A 5,433-nucleotide genomic window follows, 5' to 3' on the forward strand; every position below is an offset into this window, starting at 1 on the left:
AAAGGAAATCTCCAGGCGTTATTGATATTGTTATTCATTGCATATCTTGTGAACATCCAATATGTGTGATTTAGTATAACCGCTCACGACTTGTTTGTGTTCTTGGTAAAACTATTCACAAAGGCCTGACTTATGTATTGGTATGACTTTTATTAGTGAAACCGATCTTAAGTAATCACCTGAGATGGTATGATCGAGTTTGTGATTTGTTGAACCGAATCTGGGTATAAGGGAACCGATTCTATGAAGAGGTGAAACATATCACAAAAGGGAATAGATCCTTGTATGAGGTGCAACAAGTTTGTAGCATAAAGGGGAACCGATCCTATGGACATGTGCAACACATTTTTAGGCAAAGAGGAACCTATCTTATGACATGTGCAACACATATAAGTTAGATACCATATATATGTGGGTAACCGATCCTAGTACCTAGTCAACCGAATTTTGGAAAGTTGGTGTGACTATGCACAATACTCACATGGAGGTAGAGCCCAAACTTGTTTTGGTAGAACCGTTAAACCCATGATTTGTGATTGAGTGTTTCTTGATCAATCACACAGTACTTGAAAGTAAAATGAACCAATTCTAAACTTGTTTGGAAGTGTGGCAAATCGGTTTCAAGGTTGTAAGTATGAAAGAGGACTTACAAAGTAAGGATGTCGGCATACTTTGTACATGTACAATAATGTTTATCTTTTATCGTTCAAAGTTATTCCTTAATAGCTACAGGAAGAAAATCCCAGGATCGAATATAAATAAGTTAAGAATCTTTTAATTAAGGTTGTTAATTTTATTTTAGGAAAACGAGAATTAATAATGTGCATTTACTAGTTGAGATTTTCCAAAGAGATTTTCGGTCATTATTTTGGACACAATATTTCCAGGAATTATGGAAACCGAATTTGAAATATATTGAATATCTTTGAGAATATTTACGGTTTTGGAAATTCCTTGGTGTCCAAACTTCTTTGTCTATAAATACTTTAAGTTTGCATTTCTAGAAAACTAATCCTTGGTGGTATCAAACTTCCTTGGTTGTGTTGTTACTGGTGAAGCCGCCTATTCAGAGAGGAGAGTAACCTAATTAGGCGAAATTTCTTACGGCCGCTCAGTTTAAAGTCTTTTTTGGGATTGAAAAGCTCTACGAGTACCGTTGGTGGGAATTAGATAATTGTTGTTCATCTTGTGTTTTCGATTGATTTGATTGACTAACGGTGGTTCAACTTTGATTGCACCTAGTTTGTTTATGCTTGAGAATTTTCTCTTCTGATATAAGATTCACTCGAACTAGATCGAAGTTTCGACAGGAATCTTTAGACTGTTGTTAGTGCTAAAGACGATCTTTTGATAATCCATCGTTAACAGACTCCGTTCTGTGCGTGATTGATCACAAGAGATTCAAGTTGTTGTGTGCAGGTGTTTATTGAAGATCTAAGAAGATTTGAAGACAAAGAAGATATTGAAGATTTCTGATTTGGGGTCATAATCTTTGGTGTGCACAATACTTGTTTCGGTATAAGAGGATTCAAATATAATCGGTTTATGCTTGTGGTAGATTGGATTGATTAGTTGTGTAGATCGACATCAATACAATTCTTTGTGATTAAAAGTATTGCTTGCAAAATCTTAACAATTACCTTTGGAAGTTGAGGATAAGATAGATCTAAGAACTTGACGAAGGAGTTTATGTTAAGATAAACAGAAGATCCTTTGTCCGACTCACTTCACTTGGTTGAATAGAGTTGATACCAAACAGATTTGTTGTTCCTTTACTGTTTGGAATACGAACCAAAGGAATTGTTCCAAGTACTTGACTTATTCATAAGTTGAAGGCGTGGGAATACAGACGGAACTAGGTGAACTATAGGTTTAGTTACTTGGTCTCAACTATATGAAGTTAGGCTTAATTTTGTGTAGCGGCTTAATCATGAGAGTATTCAATTCTGGACAAGGTTTCGGGGTTTTTCTGCATTTGTGGTTTCCTCGTTAACAAAATCTTGCTGTGTCATTTACTTTATATTTTCGCATTATAATTGTTTTATTATAATTAAAGTAAATTACACAAACGTTAATTCCTATTTACTTGATAAGCAATCTTATTGTGTTTGGTTAAGTCCGAACCTTTTTTATCAAGTAAACATACTTCGTTGTTGTATTGTCTCGATCTCGTATCCATAGACGATCACACGAAGTGTGAACCGATTAATTGCATTGTCTCGACTCGGTCCATAGACAATCACTTTTGGAGAAAGGACTTATAGGTAGGAAAAGTTTTACTTGAGGTATATTTGGGTACCCTCGCCTTTTCAATCCCGACGCTTGCGAGTTCGACGGAGCAGTGCTCTAAGATTATTGGTGTTGTGTCTAGAGGTGCTGGTAGTGGTTGTAGAGGATAACAGGAGGAGGCTGAGGTGATGTTATTCGCGAGTCTGGACATGTAATGATGGGGAGAAAGAAAATAAAAATGAGGCGGTGAAGCAGGAGGTGTTGTTTATGGAAATCATGACATATAGAGAAAAAGAGATGCTGGTGGTGTTGGTGGAGGAGACGGGGGTGTTGTTTGTGGCGATCTGTCTCTTCTCGCCAGTTTGGTGGTGGCGGAGGTGTTAATAATGACATATCTGAACATGAAAGTAGAATAAAACATAAGGAGGTGTTGGTGGAGGAGACATAGGTGATGTTGCTGTCGGATCTGTCTCTTCTCGTTGGTTTGGTGGTGGTGCAGCTACTATTTCCGGTGATGGTGGGGAGGAGGAGGTCACAGAAGAAATAAGAAAGTAGAGAAGGAGATAAGAAGAAGAATGAAAAAAATATGCATTTTATATGGCCAGGTTATTTGTGGTATTAACATAACATTGAAATGACATAATTTAAACACTCTTACAAATTTGGGGTTTTTGTATCAATTTTGTTCAATATGGTGTTTTAATGGATCTCAACTTATGAATGGAGTTTTTATCTCATAAATATGGTCACCCGTGTTTTATCTTTTTTATTTTGAAGGAAAAGAAGAAAAAAATCATCGTCAACAGCAGGGTTCGAACCTGCGCGGGCGAAGCCCAACAGATTTCAAGTCTGTCTCCTTAACCACTCGGACATATTGACCAGTTGCTCATTTCTATCATAATTTCTTATTAAACTTCTAACCACTTCCTTTTTACAAAATTACTTGCACATTTCTCATAATTCAATCTTTTTTTTTCCTCCCCTTTTTACGAAGAAAACGAACACAACAGCTATAACAACCACAGCTTCCTCTCCTCCTTATCTTGTAGCATCAAATGAATATCTTCAACAAGCCCATTACTAGAATCTCCCAAGAAACAGTCAACACTCCCTTCAACACAAAATGCAACAAATCAATCCAACATTTTAAACGAACCCATGCTTTAGTTATCAGAAATGGTTTATGTAAGACAATTTCATTGCTGGTTCATTGGTTAAATGTTGCTCAAACCCATACTTCAATAGTTTATCCATGCACTCAAACTGTGCACCTGTATTCCTCAAGTCCTTTCTTTTTATGGAACTTGTGAAGGATAATAGTCCCACACTGTCAATATCCCTTTAATAACTTAAAATATGATATGGAAGGGACACTCCACTCTTTGTCATTGTCAATTGGTTTTGAGTTGAATGCCCGCGGACTTTAACATGTTATCAGAGCAGGTTATTTGCGACGAGTCACTTAACCGCGCTTTTACTCCGCGTCATCCGATTTAATTGTCCACGTGTTAGATCCAACGAGGCTACACGTGAGGGGCGTGTTGAGATTATTAGTCCTACATTGTTGGGCAATGTAAGATCCTGCGGTTTATAATTCTTAGGACATCTCCACTCATTGCCAATTGGTTTTGAGTTGGATGCCCGCAGACTTTAATTTGGTATCAGAGCTAGGCTCGTGTGTGAGTAGGCCCAACGGTCATCACACAACGTAGGTCCACGTGTTAGACCCAACGAAGCTACACGTGAGGGGCCGTGTGAAGGATAGTAATCCCACACTATTAATATCCCTTTAATAACTCAAAATATAATAATATGGAAGGGACACTAATATAATATGGAAGTGACACTCCACTCATTGTCAATTGGTTTTGAGTTGGGTGCCCGTATTTTAACAGAACTCAATGATTAAAGGTTGTTTAGAAAATCATGAACACAAGAAAGCAATATCGTCTTATATTGATACGGTCGTGTCTAATTCAGTGAGTAATAAGTTTACTTATCCTCCATGTACGGTAGTGTGTGTACATATTTCATCATCAAACACGTGTATGTGAGAAAACACGTGGAGAGCATGCGGACCAAGTCATCAAAAGGGTGATCTATAGATCATAATTCAATTCTTTTGCAATGAAAAGTGTGATCCTACCCAATGCAAAGAACTCAAAGTTTTGAAAAGTTGAGATCTAAAGACGGGTTTTTAAAAGACAAGGTTATAAAGTTGTGATCTTTCCTCTAAGCTTTCAACCCAGATTTACCCTATATACAAATAGTAAAACAGTATATTTCATTCATGCACCTGTAATTTGTAATTAAAATTAAAACTGATGTAAACCAAATCCAAAATTACATATAAATGGCAAATAATGTCATTGAACATAAAATATGCGAAATTACACATTTTTGCTGAGTCTACTGATTTACTCAGATTAACTACACATCAAATTCCTAGATAAGAGCAACCACCAAGTGTTCTAACAAGATATTCAGCAGACCATATATTATTCCTTACATGTCCAGCACTAATTTATCTCAGTCAGGTTCGAGCTTTACAACCTTGATACCACAGAAAATGAAGTTAACTTTAAAAAGCCCAAGAATACTTGCAGAATCCATAACAACCTCAAGACTTATTGGGAGTATTTTGCACGCCTTCTTCTGTAGCAGACCCTTCCGAGTTGAAAATCATAATCAAGTTCGTACAAGTGAACCATTCAAATTGAAGATGATATAGATAAAGACAATAAGTAAGAACATAAGAGAACCATTAATGCTAGACTTACTGATGAACTGAGACGGGGGTAGACAGACATGTACCCTGAGCACCATTTGCCTTTTGAATGACCAGAGGTTAAGGATTCTTTATGACAATCAAAAGATTAATGACAAGAGATCGGATTTGACACTCTAAAGACAATCACCTGCAGAAGTGACATTTGCGCTGCTGACTCTACTGTTGGATGAGTACCTCTCATAACCTATATCCACGGACAAATTTACAGATTAGATTGTAAAGTATATCAGATTCGATAAGTTCTATTCACGTATATAAATATACAAATCCCCAAAAGGATGTATAGAGGATAAATTGACATCCACGGGATAAAGCAACCCTGGAAACAGCATAACAATACAAAAACTAAAAGAATACTGAATCCAAATACGCAAGTCATTATATCAAATGCAGATGGTATGGAAACAGGAGGA

The 5,433-nt window shown here is 36.7% G+C and overlaps 1 non-coding gene across 1 annotated transcript; it reads right to left on the reverse strand.

Annotated features, from left to right (window-relative positions):
• Positions 1 to 3,026: 3,026 nt before the first annotated feature.
• Positions 3,027 to 3,108, reverse strand: TRNAS-UGA. Its single transcript has one exon. It is a non-coding gene; the product is annotated as a tRNA-Ser (tRNA).
• Between the last annotated feature and the right edge of the window lie 2,325 nt (positions 3,109 to 5,433).

Source organism: Papaver somniferum, chromosome 3 (genome assembly GCF_003573695.1).
Source record: "Papaver somniferum cultivar HN1 chromosome 3, ASM357369v1, whole genome shotgun sequence".
Classification (NCBI taxonomy): Eukaryota; Viridiplantae; Streptophyta; class Magnoliopsida; order Ranunculales; family Papaveraceae; genus Papaver; species Papaver somniferum.